General features: G+C 59.4%; 1 protein-coding gene across 6 annotated transcripts in view; it reads right to left on the bottom strand.

Annotated features, from left to right (window-relative positions):
* LOC123767091 (adenylyl cyclase-associated protein 1) overlaps positions 1–13,261 on the bottom strand; it is a 148,868-nt gene that overhangs the window by 114,335 nt on the left and 21,272 nt on the right. The window contains exon 1 of one of the 6 annotated variants that reach the window (XM_069304755.1): positions 7,343–7,360. The exons of the other annotated variants lie outside the window; for them this stretch is intronic. The gene's annotated coding sequence lies outside the window, so the exon portion shown is untranslated. Of the gene's footprint in view, positions 1–7,342; positions 7,361–13,261 lie in introns of those variants that run through there. 6 annotated transcript variants of the gene reach the window in all.

Genomic DNA, 13,261 nt, shown 5'->3' with positions numbered 1-13,261 from the left:
CCACCACCACTCACAGGATGGGGGACATGGGGTCCACCACCACTCACAGGATGGGGGACATGGGGTCCACCACCACCACTCACAGGATGGGGGACATGGGGTTCACCACTCACAGGATGGGGGACATGGGGGTCCACCACCACCACTCACAGGATGGGGGACATGGGGTCCACCACCACTCACAGGATGGGGGACATGGGGTTCACCACTCACAGGATGGGGGACATGGGGGTCCACCACCACCACTCACAGGATGGGGGACATGGGGTTCACCACTCACAGGATGGGGGACATGGGGTCCACCACCACCACTCACAGGATGGGGGACATGGGGTCCACCACCACCACTCACAGGATGGGGGACATGGGGTCCACCACCACCACTCACAGGATGGGGGACATGGGGTCCACCACCACCACTCACAGGATGGGGGACATGGGGTCCACCACCACCACTCACAGGATGGGGGACATGGGGTCCACCACCACTCACAGGATGGGGGACATGGGGTCCACCACCACTCACAGGATGGGGGACATGGGGGTCCACCACCACCACTCACAGGATGGGGGACATGGGGTCCACCACCACCACTCACAGGATGGGGGACATGGGGTCCACCACCACTCACAGGATAGTAATGGGGTGCAGAACATTAGCTGAACATAACAGCCGTCCAATAAGGCCAGACGAGCGGCAGTTGTACAAGTTGGGGATAGTTCCCCTTGACGGACAGTTGGACGCGTCCTCTGTGAGTGGGTGGCTGTGAGTGTGAGTGGGTGGCTGTGAGTGCGAGTGGGTGGCTGTACTCACCTAGTTGTACTCAACTAGTTGTGCTTGCGGGGGTTGAGCTCTGGCTCTTTGGTCCCGCCTCTCAACCGTCAATCAACAGGTGTACAGGTTCCTGAGCCTATTGGGTGAGTGGGAGTGGGTGGCTGCGAGTGCGAGTGGGTGGCTGCGAGTGCGAGTGGGTGGCTGCGAGTGCGAGTGGGTGGCTGCGAGTGCGAGTGGGTGGCTGCGAGTGCGAGTGGGTGGCTGCGAGTGCGAGTGGGTGGCTGCGAGTGCGAGTGGGTGGCTGCGAGTGCGAGTGGGTGGCTGCGAGTGCGAGTGGGTGGCTGCGAGTGCGAGTGGGTGGCTGCGAGTGCGAGTGGGTGGCTGCGAGTGCGAGTGGGTGGCTGCGAGTGGGTGGCTGCGAGTGGGTGGCTGCGAGTGGGTGGCTGCGAGTGGGTGGCTGCGAGTGCGAGGCTGTGAGTGCGAGTGGGTGGCTGTGAGTGCGAGTGGGTGGCTGTGAGTGCGAGTGGGTGGCTGTGAGTGCGAGTGGGTGGCTGTGAGTGCGAGTGGGTGGCTGCGAGTGCGAGGCTGTGAGTGCGAGTGGGTGGCTGTGAGTGCGAGTGGGTGGCTGTGAGTGCGAGTGGGTGGCTGTGAGTGCGAGTGGGTGGCTGCGAGTGCGAGGCTGTGAGTGCGAGTGGGTGGCTGTGAGTGCGAGTGGGTGGCTGTGAGTGCGAGTGGGTGGCTGTGAGTGCGAGTGGGTGGCTGTGAGTGCGAGTGGGTGGCTGTGAGTGCGAGTGGGTGGCTGTGAGTGCGAGTGGGTGGCTGTGAGTGCGAGTAGGTGGCTGTGAGTGCGAGTAGGTGGCTGCGAGTGCGAGTGGGTGGCTGTGAGTGCGAGTGGGTCGCTGCGAGTGCGAGTGGGTGGCTGTGAGTGCGAGTGGGTGGGACAAGCAACCCACGTACAGATCTCAACACCGTTATCTTATCTTGAGGTTATCTTGAGATGATTTCTGGGCTTAGCATCCCCGCGGCCCGGTCCTCGACCAGGCCTGTCAGTATATGTGACGGATAACTTGGTATCCGACTTACGAGTCCGCAATTTAACCGAAATTCATTAGATAAAAAGGATCCCCTTTATTTAAGATATTAAAGTCTAATATGTGTTTTTGCATTTAGGGTAAAATAAATGCAAAATATATATTGCATTTATTTTTTGGCTTGATAAGACAGGATAACCACTGCTAATGCAGAGGTTATCCTATCTTACGGAGACCTCATTTTACGATGCCAAAATTAACTTGACTCAAACTCGTACTTATTATATTATGCAATAATCTTCAATCGCAAAAAAATCATTAATATTACCCAAATATACAATGATGTAAGTTTAAAAACAACAAGCTTCAGTGCAAGTTATTTTCCTCCAACCAAATTGAATATTAAAATTAATGCATCGGCGGAGATGCAATTTAGAGAGAGCGCGGCGCGGCTGCCAGCGGCTGGCCTGGCCACCCCGCCACAAGGGCGGTGTTGACGGGCCGGGGTCTGCGGGCTACGGCAACCATGGCTTCCCACCCTGGCTCTGTAAACACTCCCATGGGTGCTATAACCCCCTTGCCTGGTTAAGTTCCAGCTGTGTCTGGGTACAAGTGACAGGATGAACAACCCAGCGGGTTTTCTTCCTATTGGGGAGTGTTGTACATGCTGCTATGGCGGTATGTCCACTCACAAGATGAGTGGCGCTGCCCAATAAACTCGCCCCTCGGGGCAAAATTTAAATTTTTTTAACTTAACATGGCACAGCAACTATGTTACTTTATAATCCCCCCCCCTTCCCACACACAAAGGATAAACTCTTCAGCACGGGTGGTACGCGAACAAGGGGACACAGGTGGAAACTTAGTACCCAAATGAGCCACAGGGACGTTAGAAAGAACTTTTTCAGTGTCAGAGTAGTTAACAGGTGGAATGCATTAGGCAGTGATGTGGTGGAGGCTGACTCCATACACAGTTTCAAGTGTAGATATGATAGAGCCCAGTAGGCTCAGGAACCTGTACACCTGTTGATTGACGGTTGAGAGGCGGGACCAAAGAGCCAGAGCTCAACCCCTGCAAGCACAACTAAGTGAGTACACACACACACACAAACTAGGCGGTGGTACAGGCCAGATACAGGAGGCCAGACACAGGAGGCCAGATACAGGAGGCCAGACACAGGAGGCCAGACACAGGAGGCCAGATACAGGAGGCCAGACACAGGAGGCCAGATACAGGAGGCCAGACACAGCATACCGAATGGGAGATGAAATATCCACGCAGATTCGGAATGGAAAGAACAGTTGAGCAGCGAAGTTGCAGAATCTGAGGTGAGCGTTGGTGAACGGTAGTTTTTTGTGGATGAGTATTTGTTATTCTTGCCTTTGAATCCCCTTTTGATGAGGACTCAAATTAAATTATAGGCCTAATTTAGTGCCTGCGTGTACCATATTAGGCCTAGGAAAAGTTACTAGTACACAATGTAGACGTATTGGGGTGCAACAGTCCATGTTTGTTACGTTATATCAACAGTTCTTATAGTTACTACCACTCCTGGACCACAGGCTGGTGCGCGCACCAAATGGTCCCGGGTTCGATTCCCGAGCAGGATGAGATGTGTGTGTGTGTGTGTGTGGGGGGGGGGGGCAAGTTTTATCAGGCCCATAACTGATGCCTGTCTTCCGGTAGCAGTAAAGAGGCAGGTGGGAGGCAGGACTGTTGTGGGTGGCACCTGGCAGGTGGGAACCAGGACTGTTGTGGGTGGCACCTGGCACAGGGCAGGCGCTGGAGGGGTGACCTCAATAAGCCTAACGGAGTTTGCGAGGCGGCGCACACTTGACAAGGATAAGGGTGAGTTAGTAGTAAGGTGAGGCCTTCACGCTAGGTCACACTAGCCAGGGTAACTGTGGGCCAGGTTACGGGCCCGCCACACTGATGACACACTAGCAAGGGTGCGTGGGGTTGGCTTGGTGGGAGCGGAGGAGGAGGAGGAGGAGGAGGAGGGCGGCGGCGGCGGCGGCGGCGGCGGCGGCGGCGGCGGCGGCGGCGGCGGCGGCGGCGGCGGCGACGACGCCGCTGCTGCTGCTGCTGCTGCTACTGCAGGTGGTGGTGAGTCGTGGGTGGGTAGTGGTGGGTGGTGGTGGGTGGGTGGTGGTGGGTCGTGGGTGGTGGTGGTGGTGGGTCGTGGGTGGGTGGTGGTGGTGGTGGGTGGTCGTGGGACGTGGGTGGTGGTGGTGGTGGGTCGTGGGTGGGTGGTGGTGGTGGTGGTGGGTGGTCGTGGGTGGGTGGTGGTGGTGGTGGGTGGTCGTGGGACGTGGGTGGGTGGTGGTGGGTCGTGGGTGGGTGGTGGTGGTGGTGGGTGGTCGTGGGACGTGGGTGGGTGGTGGTGGGTCGTGGGTGGGTGGTGGTGGTGGTGGGTGGTTGTGGGTGGGTGGTGGTGGGTCGTGGGTGGGTGGTGGTGGTGGTGGGTGGTGGTGGTGGTGGGTGGTCGTGGGTCGTGGGTGGGTGGTGGTGGTGGTGGGTGGTGGTGGTGGGACGTGGGTGGGTGGTGGGTGGTGGTGGGTCGTGGGTGGGTGGTGGTGGTGGTGGTGGTGGGTGGTGGTGGGTCGTGGGTGGGTGGTGGTGGTGGTGGTGGGTGGTCGTGGGACGTGGGTGGGTGGTGGTGGGTCGTGGGTGGGTGGTGGTGGTGGTGGGTGGTCGTGGGTCGTGGGTGGGTGGTGGTGGTCGTGGGTCGTGGGTGGGTGGTGGTGGTGGTGGGTGGTGGTGGGTCGTGGGTGGGTGGTGGTGGTGGTGGGTGGTGGTGGGTCGTGGGTGGGTGGTGGTGGTGGTGGTGGTCGTGGGACGTGGGTGGGTGGTGGTGGGTCGTGGGTGGGTGGTGGTGGTGGTGGGTGGTCGTGGGTGGGTGGTGGTGGTGGTGGGTGGTCGTGGGTCGTGGGTGGGTGGTGGTGGTGGTCGTGGGTGGGTGGTGGTGGTGGTGGGTGGTGGTAGGTCGTGGGTGGGTGGTGGTGGTGGTGGTCGTGGGTCGTGGGTGGGTGGTGGTGGTGGTGGTGGTCGTGGGTCGTGGGTGGGTGGTGGTGGTGGTGGTGGTCGTGGGTCGTGGGTGGGTGGTGGTGGTGGTGGGTGGTGGTAGGTCGTGGGTGGGTGGTGGTGGTGGTGGTCGTGGGTCGTGGGTGGGTGGTGGTGGTGGTGGTGGTCGTGGGTCGTGGGTGGGTGGTGGTGGTGGTGAGTGGTCGTGGGTCGTGGGTGGGTGGTGGTGGTGGTGGTCGTGGGTCGTGGGTGGGTGGTGGTGGTGGTGGGTGGTGGTGGGTCGTGGGTGGGTGGTGGAGGTGGGTGGAGGTGGGTGGTCGTGGGTGGGTGGTCGTGGGTCGTGGGTGGGTGGTGGTGGGTCGTGGGTGGGTGGTGGTGGTGGTGGGAGCACTCTACAACACTGGTGGTGGTGGTGGTGGGAGCACTCTACAACACTGGTGGTGGTGGTGGTGGGAGCACTATACAACACTGGGAGCACTCTACAACACTGGTGGTGGTGGGAGCACTCTACAACACTGGTGGTGGTGGGAGCACTATACAACACTGGGAGCACTCTACAACACTGGTGGTGGTGGGAGCACTCTACAACACTGGTGGTGGTGGGAGCACTCTACAACACTGGTGGTGGTGGGAGCACTCTACAACACTGGTGGTGGTGGGAGCACTCTACAACACTGGTGGTGGTGGGAGCACTCTACAACACTGGTGGTGGTGGGAGCACTCTACAACACTGGTGGTGGTGGGAGCACTCTACAACACTGGTGGTGGTGGGAGCACTCTACAACACTGGTGGTGGTGGGAGCACTCTACAACACTGGTGGTGGTGGTGGTGGTGGGAGCACTCTACAACACTGGTGGTGGTGGTGGTGGTGGGAGCACTCTACAACACTGGTGGTGGTGGGAGCACTCTACAACACTGGTGGTGGTGGTGGGAGCACTCTACAACACTGGTGGTGGTGGGAGCACTCTACAACACTGGTGGTGGTGGGAGCACTCTACAACACTGGTGGTGGTGGGAGCACTCTACAACACTGGTGGTGGTGGTGGTGGTGGGAGCACTCTACAACACTGGTGGTGGTGGGAGCACTCTACAACACTGGTGGTGGTGGGAGCACTCTACAACACTGGTGGTGGTGGGAGCACTCTACAACACTGGTGGTGGTGGGAGCACTCTACAACACTGGTGGTGGTGGGAGCACTCTACAACACTGGTGGTGGTGGTGGTGGTGGGAGCACTCTACAACACTGGTGGTGGTGGGAGCACTATACAACACTGGTGGTGGTGGTGGGAGCACTATACAACACTGGGAGCACTCTACAACACTGGTGGTGGTGGGAGCACTCTACAACACTGGTGGTGGTGGTGGTGGGAGCACTATACAACACTGGTGGTGGTGGTGGGAGCACTATACAACACTGGGAGCACTATACAACACTGGTGGTGGTGGTGGGAGCACTATACAACACTGGTGGTGGTGGTGGGAGCACTATACAACACTGGGAGCACTATACAACACTGGTGGTGGTGGTGGGAGCACTATACAACACTGGGAGCACTATACAACACTGGTGGTGGTGGCGGGAGCACTCTACAACACTGGTGGTGGTGGTGGGAGCACTATACAACACTGGTGGTGGTGGTGGGAGCACTATACAACACTGGGAGCACTCTACAACACTGGTGGTGGTGGGAGCACTCTACAACACTGGTGGTGGTGGTGGGAGCACTCTACAACACTGGTGGTGGTGGTGGGAGCACTCTACAACACTGGTGGTGGTGGTGGGAGCACTCTACAACACTGGGAGCACTCTACAACACTGGTGGTGGTGGGAGCACTATACAACACTGGGAGCACTCTACAACACTGGGAGCACTCTACAACACTGGTGGTGGTGGGAGCACTATACAACACTGGGAGCACTCTACAACACTGGGAGCACTCTACAACACTGGTGGTGGTGGGAGCACTATACAACACTGGTGGTGGTGGTGGGAGCACTCTACAACACTGGTGGTGGTGGGAGCACTCTACAACACTGGTGGTGGTGGGAGCACTCTACAACACTGGTGGTGGTGGGAGCACTCTACAACACTGGTGGTGGTGGGAGCACTCTACAACACTGGTGGTGGTGGGAGCACTCTACAACACTGGTGGTGGTGGGAGCACTCTACAACACTGGTGGTGGTGGGAGCACTCTACAACACTGGTGGTGGTGGGAGCACTCTACAACACTGGTGGTGGTGGGAGCACTCTACAACACTGGTGGTGGTGGGAGCACTCTACAACACTGGTGGTGGTGGGAGCACTATACAACACTGGGAGCACTCTACAACACTGGGAGCACTCTACAACACTGGTGGTGGTGGGAGCACTATACAACACTGGGAGCACTCTACAACACTGGTGGTGGTGGGAGCACTATACAACACTGGGAGCACTCTACAACACTGGGAGCACTCTACAACACTGGGAGCACTATACAACACTGGGAGCACTATACAACACTCACCTCAACAGTTAAGACACACTACACACCACTCCAGTCATCACTATAACCACAGAGGCGCGGGGGGATGGGGGGGGGGCGGCCCACCTACAGTCACAACCCTCACTGACTGACACTTCAAAACCCCAGTCAACACGCGCCTTAAAGAGTGGAGGTGCGGGCGGCTCTCTCACACTCTCCACCACCGCGACACTTGTGAGGGCCGGCCGCCCTCTCTCGCTCTCTCTCTCTCCCCAGCTGGGTGTGGGCGGTCTGGGTGGTGGGGGGGAGGGGGTGGGGGCGGTCTGTTTGAGGGGGGGAGGGGTGTGGGTGTGGGCGGCCTGGGTGGGGGGGGGAGGGGTTTGGGCGGTGTGGGTAGGTGTTGGGGGTCGGTGTGTGTGTGTGTGTGTGTGTGTGTGTGTGTGTGTGTGTGTGTGTGTGTGTGTGTGTGTGTGTGTGTGTGTGTGTGTGTGTGTGTGTGTGTGTGAGATTGGGGGGGGCCCTGCCTCCCCCCCCCCGCCATACAATACCCGCAAGGATGAGAAACAAGTCTCAACACTTTCACATGAATACAATCTTCACTATTCCTTCAACTAGTCTCCAGGTGATATTTGTATTCCACGTGCAGTTATGCCTCTTATTTGTCTTCTCAATGCAACCCACTTAGCTGGAAGTAGAAGGGACATTCCTATCCCGTGAGTCAACGGCCTTAATAAGCAGCATTATGTTTGAATTATCAGGGGGGGAAAGCGCCAGGCCATTACCACTTTATAACGCTTGGAAGGGATCAGGATAAGGATTTGGGATGGGACGAAGGGAAAGGAATGGTGCCCAACCACTTGGACGGTCCGGGGATTGAACGCCGACCCGCATGAAGCGAGACCGTCGCTCTACCGTCCAGTCACAGTGGCTGGGGTTTACTAAAGAGAAGTACACCGTACAATGATCAAGGGCACATGAACGACTCAACAAATAAACCAGACCACTATACACTATTAAGAAGCAGAGCATGAAGACGTTGTTGACAAGATGAGGCGGCATCAAGACGGGGCGAGACACTGAACGTTTCCGCCGCTCAGGGAGAGAACACTATCCTTCACACTGCCGGTAAGCTGATCCTCGCCATGGCTACCCCCACACCCCCAGCATCCCCCGGTGAACGCATGGCGACCCCAGCATCCCCCGGTGAACGCATGGCGACCCCAGCATCCCCCGGTGAACGCATGGCGACCCCAGCATCCCCCGGTGAACGCATGGCGACCCCAGCATCCCCCGGTGAACGCATGGCGACCCCAGCAACCGACGGTGAACGCATGGTAAACCCCGGTCAACACGCGGGAATTCTGGCGCGAAACTTCTCACTTGCAAAAAGGCGGGAACATGACGCCAAGCTTTGTGTAAGGTTGCCACGAGGCTGACAACGCTGACTCTGCTAGTGTGGCTGCTAGTACTGACCCCACACTATACTCTGCTAGTGTGGCTGCTAGTACTGACCCCACACTATACTCTGCTAGTGTGGCTGCTAGTACTGACCCCACACTATACTCTGCTAGTGTGGCTGCTAGTACTGACCCCACACTATACTCTGCTAGTGTGGCTGCTAGTACTGACCCCACACTATACTCTGCTAGTGTGGCTGCTAGTACTGACCCCACACTATACTCTGCTAGTGTGGCTGCTAGTACTGACCCCACACTATACTCTGCTAGTGTGGCTGCTAGTACTGACCCCACACTATACTCTGCTAGTGTGGCTGCTAGTACTGACCCCACACTATACTCTGCTAGTGTGGCTGCTAGTACTGACCCCACACTATACTCTGCTAGTGTGGCTGCTAGTACTGACCCCACACTATACTCTGCTAGTGTGGCTGCTAGTACTGACCCCACACTATACTCTGCTTGTGTGGCTGCTAGTACTGACCCCTGTGACGATAATCTCTTTCAAGAGAGATTGAGCCTGCTCTTCCCTAACTAAAGTTACGTCCAGTCTACAAGTATAAGATGCTACATTCAAGATAAGTCACCAGTAGCAGAAAACGTTTTGACCAGGAGGCAAAATGTACCCAAAACCCCCAACTCCACACACCCTCCACGCCAGCTCGTCATCAACCAGCCAACTACCCATCCCAGCCTGCCTGCTCCTGATTGGTGACTCGCCGACTGCACACCTGCACCCTGCACTTCAGCGCCATCTACCTGAGTCGATGTCTGAGCTTGGACCAGCCATCAACTTCAGAATATTCTTTGTGCTCTAAGAGTTGACATCTCTCTCTGGCATACTAAGTTCTCTGGCTTCTGTATACTAAGGGAGGTCTCAGCCATAGCCAATATTCTCAGCACCATTTTACCATTTACTATTTTGTCTCACATTGTTTTTGCATTTATCTTTGTTATTTAATTGCACTATTCATTTCCCCGAGATTTGTCTTTATTTTTATTTATGTTTAAAGTAAATATATTAAAGTTTCATTGTTCATACCTTGTGTTTTACGTGTTCCTCCCTCTCACTTAACACAGACAACAGGCAAGCAGTCTATATTTTTTTTGTAAGTGTGACCAGGCATTGACACCTGCCATTGGAGGACTGCCGAACATCTACACTCCAACCCTTTCCCGTCACACCCCACACTATACTGTTATATATAGTTCCACAGAAAAGGTCAGCTCCCTTGCTCTCTGTATTAGCGACCTGAGCAGCTTCAAGCAAGAGGGGAATTATTCTACCAATAAACAAAGGTGTAACGCTTAGCTGCGAATGAGTATGGGAGGGAGGGAGAGGGAAGGGGAAAGGGAGTGGGTGGAGACGGTCAGAAAGGGGAAGGAAGAGGGGGAAAGGGAATATGAGAAAAAGAGGGATAGAAGCCAGTGTACAATCAGCCTCACAATGAACGTCACGCCACAAAACATGGCGGGAGAAAAGCCAAACGTGCGTGAATACACTCTGGCTTCCTGTCCCCGGACAGATTGAATTATTAAAGACCTTTGGTGGTAGTAAGGTAAACATGTGGGCAGCGTCACCCGCTCACAGCGTCACCCGCTCACAGCGCCACCCGCTCACAGCGCCACCCGCTCACAGCTTGCTCAAGTAGGTCAGTTTCCACGGGTCTCGAACCGGGGGACACCCTGGCCACCGGGGGGACACCCTGGCCACCGGGGGGACACCCTGGCCACCGGGGGACATCCTGGCCACCGGGGGACACCCTGGCCACCGGGGGACACCCTGGCCACCGGGGGACACCCTGGCCACCGGGGGACACCCTGGCCACCGGGGGACACCCTGGCCACCGGGGGACATCCTGGCCACCGGGGGACACCCTGGTCACTGGGGGACACCCTGGCCACCGGAGGACACCCTGGCCACCGGGGGACATCCTGGCCACCGGGGGACACCCTGGCCACCAGGGGACACCCTGGCCACCGGGGGACACCCTGGCCACCGGGGGACACCCTGGCCACCAGGGGACACCCTGGCCACCGGGGGACATCCTGGCCACCGGGGGACACCCTGGCCACCGGGGGACACCCTGGCCACCAGGGGACACCCTGGCCACCAGGGGACACCCTGGCCACCGGGGGACACCCTGGCCACCGGGGGACACCCGGGAACTCCCCAGATGGTGAGGGGAAACATGAACACGTTCAGGGGCGGCGGGGCACTCAGAACCAGGTACAAGGCCGCCTGGTCCACTCTCTACTTTCACTCTCGCCTCCAGGGGGTCACTCTCGCCTCTAGGGGGGTCACTCTCGCCTCTAGGGGGGTCACTCTCGCCTCTAGAGGGGGGTCACTCTCGCCTCTAGAGGGGGGGTCACTCTCGCCTCTAGAGGGGGGTCACTCTCGCCTCTAGAGGGGGGTCACTCTCGCCTCTAGAGGGGGGTCACTCTCGCCTCTAGAGGGGGGTCACTCTCGCCTCTAGAGGGGGGTCACTCTCGCCTCTAGAGGGGGGTCACTCTCGCCTCTAGAGGGGGGTCACTCTCGCCTCTAGAGGGGGGTCACTCGCCTCTAGGGGGGGTCACTCTCGCCTCTAGGGGGGTCACACTCGCCTCTAGGGGGGAAACACTCGCCTCTAGGGGGGGTCACTCTCGCCTCTAGGTGGGTCACTTGCCTCTAGGGGGGGTCACTCTCGCCTCTAGGGGGGGGGTCACTCTCGCCTCTAGGGGGGGGGGTCACTCTCGCCTCTAGGGGGGGGGTCACTCTCGCCTCTAGGGGGGGGGTCACACTCGCCTCTAGGGGGGGGGTCACTCTCGCCTCTAGGAGGGGGGTCACTCTCGCCTCTAGGGGGGGGGTCACTCTCGCCTCTAGGGGGGGGGGGGTCACTCTCGCCTCTAGGGGGGGGTCACTCTCGCCTCTAGGGGGGGGGGTCACTCTCGCCTCTAGGGGGGGGGTCACTCTCGCCTTTAGGGGGGGGTCACTCTCGCCTCTAGGAGGGGGGTCACTCGCCTCTAGGGGGGGGGTCACTCTCGCCTCTAGGGGGGGGGGGGGTCACTCTCGCCTCTAGGGGGGGTCACTCTCGCCTCTAGGGGGGGTCACTCTCGCCTCTAGGGGGGGTCACTCTCGCCTCTAGGGGGGGGTCACTCTCGCCTCTAGGGGGGGGGTCACTCTCGCCTCTAGGGGGGGGGGTCACTCTCGCCTCTAGGGGGGGGGTCACTCTCGCCTCTAGGGGGGGTCACTCTCGCCTCTAGGGAGGAGTCACTCTCGCCTCTAGGGGGGTCACTCTCGCCTCTAGGGGGGGGTCACTCTCGCCTCTAGGGGGGGGGGTCACTCTCGCCTAAGGGGGGGTCACTCTCGCCTAAGGGGGGGGGTCACTCGCCTCTAGGGGGGGTCACTCTCGCCTCTAGGGGGGGGGGGTCACTCTCGCCTCTAGGGGGGGGGGGTCACTCGCCTCTAGGGGGGGTCACTCTCGCCTCTAGGGGGGGTCACTCTCGCCTCTAGGGGGGTCACTCTCGCCTCTAGGGGGGGTCACTCTCGCCTCTAGGGGGGGTCACTCTCGCCTCTAGGGGGGTCACTCTCGCCTCTAGGGGGGTCACTCTCGCCTCTAGGGGGGGGGTCACTCTCGCCTCTAGGGGGGGTCACTCTCGCCTCTAGGGGGGGGTCACTCTCGCCTCTAGGGGGGTCACTCTCGCTTCTAGGGGGGGGTCACTCTCGCCTCTAGGGGGGGGGGTCACTCTCGCCTCTAGGGGGGGGGGTCACTCTCGCCTCTAGGGGGGGGTCACTCTCGCCTCTAGGGGGGGGTCACTCTCGCCTCTAGGGGGGGGGTCACTCTCGCCTCTAGGGGGGGGTCACTCTCGCCTCTAGGGGGGGTCACTCTCGCCTCTAGGGGGGGGGGGTCACTCTCGCCTCTAGGGGGGGGGTCACTCGCCTCTAGGGGGGGGGGGTCACTCTCGCCTCTAGGGGGGGGTCACTCTCGCCTCTAGGGGGGGTCACTCTCGCCTCTAGGGGGGGTCACTCTCGCCTCTAGGGGGGGGTCACTCTCGCCTCTAGGGGGGGGTCTCTCGCCTCTAGGGGGGGGGGTCTCTCGCCTCTAGGGGGGGGTCTCTCGCCTCTAGGGGGGGGGGTCACTCTCGCCTCTAGGGGGGTCACTCTCGCCTCTAGGGGGGTCACTCTCGCCTCTAGGGGGGTCACTCTCGCCTCTAGGGGGTCACTCTCGCCTCTAGGGGGGTCACTCTCGCCTCTAGGGGGTCACTCTCGCCTCTAGGGGGGTCACTCTCGCCTCTAGGGGGGTCACTCTCGCCTCTAGGGGGGTCACTCTCGCCCCAAATAAGACGCCCCGCTCCCACAGCTGGTGGCCCAAGATGAGACGCCCCACTCCCACAGCTGGTGGCCCAAGATGAGACGCCCCACTCCCACAGCTGGTGGCCCAAGATGAGACGCCCCACTCCCACAGCTGGTGGCCCAAGATGAGACGCCCCACTCCCACAGCTGGTGGCCCAAGATGAGACGCCC

Source organism: Procambarus clarkii, chromosome 53, assembly GCF_040958095.1.
Source record: "Procambarus clarkii isolate CNS0578487 chromosome 53, FALCON_Pclarkii_2.0, whole genome shotgun sequence".
Lineage (NCBI taxonomy): Eukaryota > Metazoa > Arthropoda > Malacostraca > Decapoda > Cambaridae > Procambarus > Procambarus clarkii.
The sequence above is the reverse complement of the archived record's forward strand: the minus strand, read 5'-3'. Positions and strand labels throughout refer to the sequence as shown.